Here is a 13,782-nt window from a genome sequence, read left to right as displayed (position 1 = left end):
TGGGTATTGCCTGCATAGCAGAGTATGTTGGTGTTATATGATCTGATGAGGTCAGCCAGTGGAGTCATGCATATGTCAAATAATGTTGAACTGAGATAATCCTTTGAGGACTCCACATGAGATTCTTGGTTTCTGACGTGAAGGAGGACAGGTTGACTCTGTGTTCTTCCTGTGAGGAAGTAACATATACAGTTAAGGGCGGGTCCTTGTATGTTTCTTTTGTGTAGTCTACTGGTCAGGGTGGAATGGGAGCCATGTAGAAGGCTGCAGTGAGGTCAAGCAGTGTAAGGGCAGCTGTGTCTTCACAGTCGGGGATCAGACTGATGTCATCTGTTGTTGCGATGAGCTGGTGTGTGTCAAGGTAGTGAAAGAGTTGCTTACTTATGGCTTTTTCCATGACCCTGGCTGGGTAGGGTAGAAGGGACGTAGGGAGATAGTCAGCTAGTTGAGTTGGTCTGCTGAGGGCTTCTTTAGCAATGCATTGCCCATTGCATGGTAATGCTGGTAATTGTGGTGGCAGGTGAAATTAAGTCTTTGATGATTGCAAATATTTCTAAACCACTGTTGGAGCTGTGCTCTGCAAAGGCCTTCTTCTTGGTTTCTCTGATTTGTTGGTGGTAGCTTCGCAGCGCTGTCTTGTATGTTTTTTGCAGTTTGCTAGGTGGTTTATTCTCCATCTTCTTTCTGATTGTTTGCAGTGTTATTTTACTGCACAGAGTTCCCCGGTGTTTCAGCTGGCCTGCTTCCATGTTCGCCTCTGTGCATTGTGTGATTTCAACTCCTTGAAGATGGTGAAGATAAGGCCGAGGGTGTGTCGGGCAGAGTGGGTGGGTCTGGTGACGTGCTGTGCCAGTCGCAGATTCCCTAGGCTCTCAAAGAGTCCGGTGGTGTTGGTGTTGCTCTAGTCTTTAAGGTGGAAGTTGAAGTCTCACACTAGGATGTAATTATTGGAGTTACTGGTAAGGGGGTAATGAAGTCAGCAATGTTGTAGGCGAAGCCAGCAGTGGGGGAAAGCAAACCCTCCCTTTGTGTGGCATGGTGCAGCAACGTAATAGATCGTGGCTGGGTGCCCTGGGTTCAGAGACCAGAGAAGTTCTAGGAAGTAGCGTAGGAGGGCAGAAGGACTACTGGGCGTGGTCTAGGCGTAGGTGGGCGCATACAGGCTTGCCTTTGGCGGTATTGTCTGGAACTCCTGGATGCATTGCAGGACTTTGGAAAGTATTTTTCAAACATATTTATCACTTTATTTGCTATGATTCCCTATTTCATTTTCCTCCTTTCTTTCTTTAGCGTAGGAGGGCAGAAGGACTACAGGGTGCAGTCTAGGCATAGGTGGGCGCAGACAGGCTTGCCTTTGGCGGAATTGTCTGGAACCCCTGGATGCATTGCAGGACTTTGGAAAGTATTTTTCAAACATATTTATCACTTCATTTGCTATGATTCCCTATTTCATTCTCTTCCTTTCTTCATTAGCATAACAGTTCCTGATTCTAAATCCTAGATTTTTACAACCAATATGAATGTTTCCTAGGTAAGTGTTATATAGGTGCTGGATCATTTGTCTATTTTCTATTTATTATCTGATGTCATTATTGAGATGGGTGTTTTACACCATTTCTTTTTCCCTCATTTGTGGGACATTCTTCATGTCCTTCTGCCTCTTTTTGTGTGACAAAGGACCAAATTGGGAGTGTGGCTTCAGAAAACAGACTCTCATAACTCGGCCCTTAATTAAAAAGGCTATGGAGCAGCCACTGCATCCTGCTTTTGACAGACTTAGGGCTTCATTACGAGTTTGGCGGTCTGAAACCTGGACTGCCAGATCTGTGGGGAGGAAACTGGCGTAAGGCTGTCGGGCTCCTCCTGGTCCCCATTACAAGGTTTCCACTGGGCTGACCAGTGGAAACCTCCAAAATCTGAGATTTTTGCCAGTCAACCCAGTGGAAACTGTGCGGCTGCATTGGCCTTAGCTCTTCCTGGAGCCGAGGCCAATGCCATTGCACAGATGGTGCTCCCAGCACCCTCAGAATACATACTGTCTGCCGTAGCAGACAGTGTGCATTCCGAGGGTGCTGGGTAGGGGGACTCCTGCACTGCCCACAACATGGTCGTGGGTAGCACAGGAGCACCCCTGTGGTCTCCAGCACTGGCCCCGCCATGGAAAGACTGGCGGAAATTGAAGTCGTGATCAGCATGGTGGTGCTCCTTTAAGCACCGCCATGGCTGAGTATGAATTCGACCGCGCCTACCCGTCGGGATCTATGATCCTGACAGTGGTGGCGGTCCCCTGGTGGTCGGACTGCCAGAGTCATAATATGGCAGTCGGGACCGCCTGTCGTTTGGTGGTCTCACCACCACCACAGGTTTGGCGGTCCTCGGACCGCCAAACTCATAATGAGGCCCAAAATCATTAAAAGTTATTTGACTGTTTGGTTAGAATTGGGTGACTTCCATGACAAGAAAATAGGAGTCAATAAATGGGGGACAAGTCAATATTCACACACTATGTATATGTTACCCAATCTGGCTATGGACAAATCTCTACTAATATTACATTTTGTAGCGATCTGTGAAGAAATTTTTAAATTTTTGTTAACATGGGCCTTATCACAGAACTCGCCCTGTGGGTGCAACGGGCATGTGCTTTGTGGCCCCCTGGGTCACTTTGTTATTGCCGGAGAGGCTGGAGGCACTTGGGCGGACCCTTCTGTAATGCAGATAGCACTGGCGCACATGTAGCGCCAACCTTAGCTCAAGAGGGCGGTCCCTTATTTGCATGGGGGTGTGGCCGCATGCAAATGAGGCAATCTCTTTACCTCTGTGCCCACGTCCGCTTCTATCAGGTTCGAAGGGAAGGCTCCTTCCTTCCTATGTGACTCGATTGGCTGTTTCTATGGCGGCCATCTTTAAATGCCTATACGATCGACGGATGAAGCCCTTATGTCAGGCCTCATTCTCTTCTTATATTTGTAAACTGCACGTTATCCTTCCTCAACATTCGTAACAATGGAGCTGGATGTTATTGACACATGTATGTACCTCAATTTCTAACTGTCCAGTCTAATCTTTTTTTCATCTTCTCAATTGTGTAATATCCCTCACTTGCTTTCATTTAGCTAGACAGCCTATCGCACTAAGCAAACACGTTTATTCTGTGCCTGTTCATCGGCTCATATGATCCGCTTCTATCTAATGCGAAGGGGGAAATCCTACCTTTGTGTACTACTTGGTTATCTATTTGTGTGGCGGGCATCTTACATTGTCTGAAACCAATGTAATAAAGGGATAAAATCATTATATTGTGCCACTATCTTTTTTTATACATACAAAACCTCTACATTGTCATTGGATCTTATTGGCACATATATATGTCATACTTCCTGGCTGGAAGAAATACTTGGTGAAAATTCTTTTATCATCCTCAAAATTGATTGAGGCTTGTTACTTCCTAATTAAAGCCCGCATTTCATTGAGGTCATTTAAACCTCGTCTTGCTGTGCCGTACTTTTCAATAAGTCTTGCCTCCACTCTAGCTAGAATGGACATGCACTTATTTGTTGTTTGTGTTGCTTCTGCCACATACAATATTGACCACCATATGTCTTCATCCTTATGTCACTTTTCTATATAATGTTCTACCATGGGTGCACCATTTACTTCACATCTAATCCTGGACATATGTTGTAAGATCCTAGCTTTTACTGGTTGTCCTGTCTATCCTATATATATCAATGTACACGGACATTTAATACAGTAAATCATGTTTCTTGTGTTGCAATTTGAAAACCGAACTTCTTGATGTATTTTTCCATTCACTTCTATGTTCTTGGTATTTGCTATATATTTACATGCCATACAGTTGTTACATTTAAAATGGCCAATCAACGGGGGTAGATCTAACATTTCTCTAAGATCTCTAAGGTCATTTTTTCCATTTCCAGAAATAGAGAAAGAGGCATGCACCAATGCATGACGTATATTACGTCCTCTTTTAAATGAAAAGAGAGGTTTCTGTATCCTGACAGGGTGCAGTATTTTCCAAATGTTTTCTATAATAGACTTAATCCTATTAGCTTTAGGGTTATACGTCAAAACACAGGTCAATGGAACCTCAGATTCTACAGCGATTTTCACATAATTATAGATTTTCTGCATTTATCACATAATCCATCACCTGCCGCATAATCTGCAGATTTTAACAAACAGAAATTCTGTTTCTAGCTCAAACAGTCCAAAAGTTAGTTAAAATGTGGCGACAAAGAGACTTTGTAAATCTAGACTTGTAACCTTTCTGTTGCTTATTGCTATAATTGGGTATTAGAATTGTGCCAATGGTACTAATGAGGTGCACCCAATGCCCAGACAGTGTTACCAAGTTTAAAAATGACAAAATAATTAAGTTATACTATTACAAAATGTGCCACATTATGCCACATAATTTGCCTTTTCTTGCCACATAATTTACTCAACACTGCTGCATAATTTGGCCCTCTCCTGTTGCATAATTCCAGTGGCCCTCTTATAAGGCACACTTGACAACAACATGGCTGTTAGCACAGAAGCAAACGTCCGACCTCAAGAAACGAAACCACCACAGTCGTCAGAAAATTTCATTTTTTTTGCAGGAAAACAAGGTATAATTCTCAACCACCTACACCACAAAACGTGCTTTTATAAATAATATTGCTTTGTCACAGAAAGAGCTCTCATAGTCCCATCTACAATTTACTTGAAAGAGAATGGCTCTATTTGACAGGCAAACCGGTTGCACACTTAATCCATGTGTAATAATGTGTGTACGTTAGAGTGTCCCGTCCAATATAAATGGTCATTTCTAACTTACACTTTTATGCCTATCAAGATTGTTGCCTACCACTACAAAGCAGTAGTCAATTTTAGAGGCGATGCATGTACATTAGGAATATAATGCGTGCATCATGGAGCAGAGGTACAGCTTTATATCCAGAGGTCTTGGAGGTTTGCGATCTTGATCAAGAAGTTAAATATTACCTGACACAGAAATGTGAAAAATACCTATTAGAAAGATATATGCATCATTCCATGTAATGAGCGGCAGTTCAACTTTAAAGTGCTTCTAAGTAACAAGATATTGAAACAAAGGAAAGAAACACTTGATTGGTACAATCAAAAGATGCCATTTCCCACAAGCAAAACAAATATTTTGAACTTATTTTTTTACAGCTCTAATGCTAATGCTCTATGTGTCAACATGACTTTCACATGGAGCTACTATGTGTCTCTCTTACAGCCTGTTGACATGCTAATCTATCAATACCTTTGTAAGTTCTTTCAAAAAGTGCTTCAATTCAGGTAGAAGTAGATACAAATGGAGAACAAAAAAAAAGGTGGTCTCCCCCTTATCGGACGTTTGGTGGATATGGCGGGCAGGTATGCTGAAGGCATGACAGTGCTAACCTGTACTTTTAGAGAAAAAACAACTGTGCTGTGTTTGTGATGACAGTGTGAAGGTACGATTGGTGCCCCGCTATATTAAATAACTGCTAGTGTCTTGAGCTGGTGCTAATGAGGATTTGTAAGTGCCCTGCTTTTGTTTATATAAAGGATTTGGCAGAGTCTCAGACAAGCACAGAGTGATAGGCTGGCAATGTCCTGTGTGTGCAGATAATGAACAATTGGTACTGCCCTACACATAATTAGAGGGAGATTCTTGCTGTGCCCGGGCATGCACAAGAACTAGCAATGCCTGATCTGTGCTGGTATTCAGTCAGGGAATAGGAGTTCCTTTGTGTTGGTCTAGAAGTACCCTACCATTGTGGTTGAGCAGCAGTGGGCATGGTGCTATGAGCTAGTAGCACCTAATTTGAACTCATTTTAGGGTCGTAGGGCAGATGTCAAGCAGTGCTGGTAGTGAGGATCAGGCAGAACCCTAAATATACTGAAGTTGAGTTGCTGTCCGACTCAGCTGCATGCTGGTAATATACTACCCAGGGTACTTGACAGGTCCTGGTGTTCGTTGCAATGGCAGTGTTTTTATGTCTGCAAAACTGACAATGTCATCCAGTATATAGGGATGGAAACACTCCCAAGTAAGGTCTGGTGTATATATCCTCCGGATCCTTGCACTCACTCCAGCAGCCAATGATTAGTTCCCACTGCTGCTGCGGATCTCCTCCAGCATCGAAGGCCATTCTCAGGTGGCATCACTCCACTCTGAGCCCCCACTGCTCTCACATGAACCACAATGCGCTCACATAACCTAAAATTTCTACCCAGAAATGAGTACTCACCGTAATCCTTTAGTAGCTTGTGCATGTCTCCAGGAACAGCCATGTTAATGCCAGGCAATGAGCTGAAAACTATGAGCTGAAAACTAATCTTTAAACCAGAGCCATGAAAGTAGACACCCAAGCGTGCACTCCAACGTAAATGGGAGTTTGAAAACAAAAGTTTCCAGCTTGTGGAACACACACCCAAAGTGTAATACAAGCAGGGAAGAAATAATAAAATAGACCCTCAAAGGAACAGATAAAGAACCAAAGCTTAAAGATAGAGTACTTGGTCCATGATCCGTGGGAGGAAATTAAAGTAAAAAAGGAGGGATAAAGAAGAAGAACTGACCACTAGCAAGCAAGGATTTTTAAAGGACACTGAAGAAAACAAATGGAAAGCAGTGGGTGGGTTTAAAGCCCACAAAGACGTATACTAAGGTATATAAGAGATCTTGAAAGCCCAACCTAAAAACATGTTAGCAGCTGGCTCCAGTAGAAGCCATTTCTAACTGGTCAACCGAGATCCCTACCACAGATCAATAAAAAATGTGGGGAATATATGTCACTCAGTGTTTCAACAGTCCTGTCCTATTGTGGCATTCACAATGTAATTAGTTCATTAATCAGGTATATCTTGCAGCAGTTTCAAATGCGCACTCAGTGGAGCCTAAAAGAGCTCCGTGTTCAAAGTAATTTGCCATTGTGTGCTACAAAGGAATAGAGAGCTTTGGGTAGACATTTAAAAGTTTCTTTGCATTACAGTTCACAGACTGCTTTATTATTAGCAGCCCACTGACTCTACTCTGTGGTTGTGTTATCTCATTCAGGACATCCTGCAACAAACATTGGCAAAGCCAATAGGTGTAGTCTTTGAGACCTGTTGCTTCTACCAATGCCTTTTCTTCATTCTGTACAGCTAGTGCAGAAAGCAACAAGGATCCTGTGAACAGAGTGGGAAAGCCACCTGCAAGGGAGAGCAGCATGAGGGGACAGAGGGAGGAGTGCACAAGCAAGAGAGAGCAACATGGAGCATGGTGGGAGGGAGATACACACACACTGGCAAAAGAGAACACCACAGGGTCAGTGGACAAGAGAAGCACACAGTGTAGACTACTAGAATACACATGCACTCTCATGGATTGCTTAAGCAAAACGAAAAAAAATAGGTCCTTAAATGCGAACAGTGGAAGGGTATGCCTCAGGGGAGGGACAAAAACAAGATGGACAAGGCAAGCCATCAGATAAAAAGCAAACAAATAAGGGTGACAATAAAGCCAACACACCGTAAGTAGTAAGTTCTTGGTAAACTGACAATAGGTCTTTTTCAACCAGACCACTATGTAGTCTGGCAGGCTCGACCTAAATGGATTATTGGAATCTATTCATTATCTTCAAAGTACTTCGTCTGCACCTTCACCTTGAAATACATAACTGTTGAGGAAGAATAATGGTTTTGCCAACTTTTAGAAATCAAGATGAGACTGGATGCTGCCATGGATACCTGTATCACTTTAAGTAAAAAATAAAAGTACATTTGCGGTCCCGTCTCTTCTCAATAGAGCATGGATTGATACTGTAATATCTTTTAGAAAGAATGTGAAAAACTTCTTTCTGCAGTGGACGAGCATTTTTGTGTTTTTTGTTTTTTTGTTTTTTTGTTTTACTAAATAGTCTCATAAATTTAATGAACTCAAAGTATGAATCAAAAACTGAGTAGGATGTAAGAGACAGGAACAAAATGTGATATCAAATATAATTACACACACACCATTTCTGCTCTTTTCGTGAAAATAAAATCCTCAGACGAAGTATGTTTTTGCCAGAGTTTTAGTATGATCACTCTGTTTTCCATCATTTACCAAAACGTGCCATGTATAGTGCATGTAAAGAGAGAGGGGTATGATGTGCATTTGGAGGTGAATAAGGCAGGCCACTGCATGGGCTATCACACTTTTATCTGTTTAATAATAAACTGCATGGCTTTTAAAGTCACTAAATATTTGAGGATTTGTGAGACCAATCATCGATGCGCCAACACTCTGGGACATGCTGAAAACTGAAGATGTGACTTGATTCTCAGGATAAAGAAACTGTGATTGCTATGCTCTTACACGAGGACAATCAAGCAGGATTCAAGCTCACTGAAGGCCTGTGTTTGTGAACAAGATGTCCTCCCGCCTGCATGCTTCCTTCAATTCCTGAAGTGATGGACTTTTCTGATGATAGGTGTATTGTTTCTTTAAATAATTGCTCAAGAGCTTCACTTCTTGGCAATTCTACAAATGTGGACATTGTGGAGTGTGCAGATGGGCACTGGACAAAATGAAAAAATCTGAAATAGTGAGAGCCAAGAATTTGAGATACGATTCAACATCACTTGTAACACTTAAATTGGCAGTTTATGTTATGGTATGTAAATGTGAATGCATCCACGTTGGAAGTACCATAAGAGCTCTAAAAGATAGGATAGGGGAACATACGAGAGTTCTGAAATCAGGAGATGCCAAATACCCTATAGTAGTTCATGCCATGAAATGTATGGCATAGGAACATTATAAAAGCTTTCAGGTTTTTGGAATTGACCATGTGAGAAAGAACCCAGGAGGTGGAAGTAGAGAACTGTATTTAAAATGGAGGGAGGCAATGTGGATAATGAAACTGAGGGTGGTTGAAAATGGGCTAAATACAGACCATGATTTGGAATATTTCTTGAGAGATTAGTTACTGTGAACGAGAAACATCAGAATATCTGTCAGACTGTTTATACATTTCTAACTATTATGTACTTGATGTACTGCACCACTACTATTCATCTTGTAACTATGTATACACAATTAGTTTACGTAATATAAGATATACACACACATTTCATATTTAAATCATGTTGGATATGATAATTGATATAATGATTTATTTTGAGCATAACAAGTCTTAAGATCTTGGGCTAAAATTGCTGTGTCCAGGGCACATTTGTACAATTATTGCCATGACCCTCAGACCTCAGAAACAATTGTTCCACTTCATCATTGGTTTCTCACTTTATTACCGAGACACGCCTGGCTGACTTTCTGGCTTGGATTGAGTGAAGTGATTGTGAATATTGATGCCAGATATTGAGAAATCGAACTGCATATGGAGTTACTCTCACCATAGTACTAGTTTGTTAGTTTACAAGGGCCCCACTTAATATTGTTACACGCATTGTGTTTGTACGGAGGCATGATAAGTTGAAGCTGAAAATCTTTGAAATTTGATTTATGAAAAGGGTTCTAACAGTTTACATACAGTGAACAGGGATCAGTCTTACGAATTTAAAATGAGAAATGATTAAACTTTCCTGTATATAGCATCATTAATATCCTAAACTTAGTAGACCTAAATTAATACTTTTGGATATTCTGTAAATTCATTTATATACTTGTGGCGGGTTATGGCATCTGTCCGATAAACTTTACGATCGATCTTGGTGTTGCCATAAGTTATTGTTCTATGTTTTGGAACTCTGAAAATGGCGATCAGATTTTTTCCTGAAATAAGGACTCATGGACTTAATAGTCTGTTCTTTATTTTGACTAAAAGAAGATTCTTCAAGATGGCGCTCATGTAGCATGCTGTAATCTGGGCGCACTCGCCACAGTATCTGAGTTTCTTGAGTAGTAAAACTTCTGCCACTAATAGGTGAGTTCAACCTTTTGGGGTATGTTCTGAGTAGAATGTTTTTTTATAATTTTCAGAAATACAACTTAGGGAATCTCTCTCTTTAACTTAATATAGGTAGGACGGATCTCTGGTCTTTATGTGGACATAACTTGATCCGTATGACGGATCTCGGGTATAATTGGTGATTCAACCATAATTGGAAGTGGAGAGGGACGTTTCTAGCGAATACAGTGTAAGACAAAGGGAATATACGTAACTTTCTATTATTGTTCATTTAAGCTTCAATTTACATAATTGTGGTTATCTTTGCAGAACATGTTTGCGTTCCTCATACCAGAAAGTGATATTGGAAATATACTTTACGATTGACAACGGGTAGGAACTAAGGCCCTCATTATGACTTTGGCGGTCTTTACTGAAGACGACCGTGGGTACGGTGGGCAAAAGACCACCACGGAGGCAGCAATTCGCCTGCCATATCATGGGCCACAAACACAAAACCGCCAGAAAGTAGCCAAAATTACAATCTCACAAATGCTGGAGAGAGTCAGTCCCACCACCCTTCCCGCCATGCCTACAACAAACCGCCCTCCAAATAATGACCCACGAATCACCACGGCAGTCACTCAACAGTAGTTACCCATTGGCGGTGCAGACCGCTGCAGTCGATTTTGCCAGTCCACAAAGGGGGAAGCCAACATTGGCCAGTCTGAAAAATCTGCACCTGACACACATACACACACCGTACACACCCACCAACAGCACTATAAAACACCCCCCACACAACCCACAATTCTTTCCAAACTCAAAAGTTCTGCTACATGTTTCCAGCCTACACATCTCCAGTACTGCTCACACAAACCACAGCCACCTACACACCCTTCACGCATCACACACCACACATTATACCTCTACACCGGACACACACAACAACACTGCACTCAATCACTACTTCACAGCATCCCACATACTCACACAGCCTGCACCCCCACCGAACATTCCACCCTCTGCACAACATACCCACTAAACCCACTACACAACTGCCATGTCCCCACAAAAGTACCCCTGTTTCACTGATGAGGAGTTGAGGGTCATGGTAGAAGAAATTGTTGGGGTAGTGCTACAGCAGTTTGGTGCACAGGTCCAGGAGATGCCGATTGCTAGGAAGATGGAGCTATGGCGGAGGATCGTGGACAAGGTGAACTCCGTGGGAACCTATCCACGCACAAGGGACAACATTAGAAAACGTGGAATGACCTACGGGGGAAGGTGTGTGTAATGGCATCCAGGCACTACATTGCCGTTATGAAGACTGTCAGTGGCCCCTCACCTCCTCCCCCACAGTTGACAACATGGGAGGAGAAAGTCTTAGCTATCCTGCATCCCGAAGGCATCACTGGAAGGCTGCACACTGGTAAGTCACCATTTCTTCTCCACCACCACGTACACCTGCATGGCATGTCTCCCTCAACCCACTCCATCCCAAACTAAGAACCACCCCCATAACCAACCTCAACAATTTTCCTCTGCATGCCCTACCCTCTTGAAGCACACCTCTCCAAGGTCATCATTCACACACATGAGTAATGCATGGTCAGCATTCAGCACTCCCAATCCAACAATGCATCACCATACACAAACCAAAGGTGGAAAAACCACACCCATCCCATAGGGAAACCCATAAATGCTGAATATGGCCCTCATTATGAACAGAGCGGGAAAGACCGCACCGCCGGCGGTGGCAGTAACTACCGCCAACAGGCTGGTGGTCTGGACTGCCAAATAATGAAGCACATGAAAAACAGGCAGCCTGAAATCTACTCACCACCAGCAGAGGAGTGCCGACAACGACAGAAGAGGCCGCCCCCAGGCCGACGGAAAGGCCCCACCTGCCCAACAAATAATGAAGCACAAGACCGCCGTCAGTTCCGGGGCTGGAACCACCGCCACTCAAAGCCTGGTGGAAATGAACTAAATAAAAGGAAATACTCACCAGAGGCACACACAACACGCTGAAGCAGACATGGAGAGAGAATTGGAAATCATGCCAGTCCTGCTTCTTGCCATATACCTCCACGACCGCGACCCCCAACGAAGACGACGACGGTAAGTACCGGAACCTTCTAAACAAGGGAAGAAAGGGCACAGTTACATACCCACCGCACTCCACCCACCTCGCAACGCAGATTGTTCAAATGAGGGCCATTGGCCAGTCCAACACAAAAAGACTGATGGGCCCAAATGGCCTGAACTTGACTCCCACATGTGCACATGGTACTCCACCATAAAGGGACATCAATGGGTCAGCCAGGCACCTCAGGAAACAGGGGCAGGGGGTGGCAGGGGTGGGGACTTACGTCTGGGAGGGGGGACTTGGGCTTACGTTTGGGAGGTGGATGGGGTTTGGGTTTAGCCTTGGAAGGTGGGAGGGCAGGCTTGGACCGGGAGGTGGCAGATAGACCATGGCCAGCATGTGGCTTCTTGCTCACTGGGGAAGGGACGTGGAAATAGGAAGGGCAGACAGGGGTGGACTTGGACGTGGAAGGAGTGGACAGGGCAAGGAGGTGGGCACATTTAGGGAGGAGAATGGGTGGGCCAGTGGGTTTGAAAAGGTCAACACAGGACAGGAAAAGTTTTTTAGGGGCAGTCGGGGTGGACATGGAGGAAGGTGTGGGAGTGGAGGTAGAGGGAGGGCTCATAACGGGTGTAGGTGTGCTTGACGTGGATGCAGGTGCCTGTACAGTATACTGAGATGTGGTGGATGTGTGATGGGTGGGTGTTTGGGAATGGTTGAGTGTCTTGGGAGGAGGGGGGGTGGACACAGTGGGACAAGACAGGCTACCAGTGTAAATGGATGTTGTCTGGGGGTCAGCAAGTTTGGTGAATGTGCTGCAAGTGTCACTCAAAGTTGTTATAGTGAGTGCAGGTGCATGACTGGATGTCTGATGTTGTGGTGACTTCAAGAATGGGGCCAGCAACAGTGACTGAGGGTGCAGTGCTTGTGAGTGAGCTTTAGAGGTGACGGACAGGGATTCGGGAGAGGTGGACACACTGGGGGAAGTGGATATTGTCGTGTGTGCCTTTGTATGTTAGCTGTGTGTATGCCTGTGGTGGGAAGTGTGGTGCTTGTGTTTCTCTGTATGTTTTTTGTGTGTTGAGGTATGTGCATTGCCGTCTGAACGTGTGCTTGGGATGGGTGAAGGGAGTGGGGTGTTGAAAGGGGTAGAGGTGGTTGGTGGGTGGGACGGGAAGACCAGGGACACTGGCTGCCATCAAAGAGGAGGCCAGAGCCTGAAAAGATCTCTGTAGGCCACACATGGCACCGTGAATGCCTTCCAGGTATGCATTGCACTGCTGCATCTGGGAAGCTAACCCCTGGATGGCATTCACGATGGGTGTCTGCCCTACAGAGATGTTCCTCAGGAGGTCAATAGCCTCCTCAGTGAGGGCAGCAGGGCTGACTGGGGCCAGGGATGAGGTGCCTGGGGTGAAGGAGACGCCCACCCTTCTGGGTGAGCGGGCACGGGCAACGGAGTGTGGAGCAACTGGGAGGGAGGTGTTGGTATGGAGTGGCGGAAGATGTCAAAGAATGGGTGGGCCCACTAGGGTCTGCCACCACCAGGGAGCTCCCATCGGAGGAGGTATCAGAGTCACTACCTCCAGTGGTAGTAGCCTCCCCCGTGGTACTCCCCTCATCCTCCAACCCACTGGTCCCCTTGGCGTCGGTCAACTCTGCCTTCTTGGAACCATAGGCTGCTGCATCCCCACTCGCCGGTGCCACTGCTCCCTTGCCAGATGATGCTGATATACACAGACAAGACAAGAGTACAGGGGTGGGGAGACAAAACAGGAGAGAAATATGTTAACAGCT

This window comes from Pleurodeles waltl, chromosome 3_1, assembly GCF_031143425.1.
Source record: "Pleurodeles waltl isolate 20211129_DDA chromosome 3_1, aPleWal1.hap1.20221129, whole genome shotgun sequence".
NCBI lineage: Eukaryota > Metazoa > Chordata > Amphibia > Caudata > Salamandridae > Pleurodeles > Pleurodeles waltl.
The sequence above is the reverse complement of the archived record's forward strand: the minus strand, read 5'-3'. Positions refer to the sequence as shown.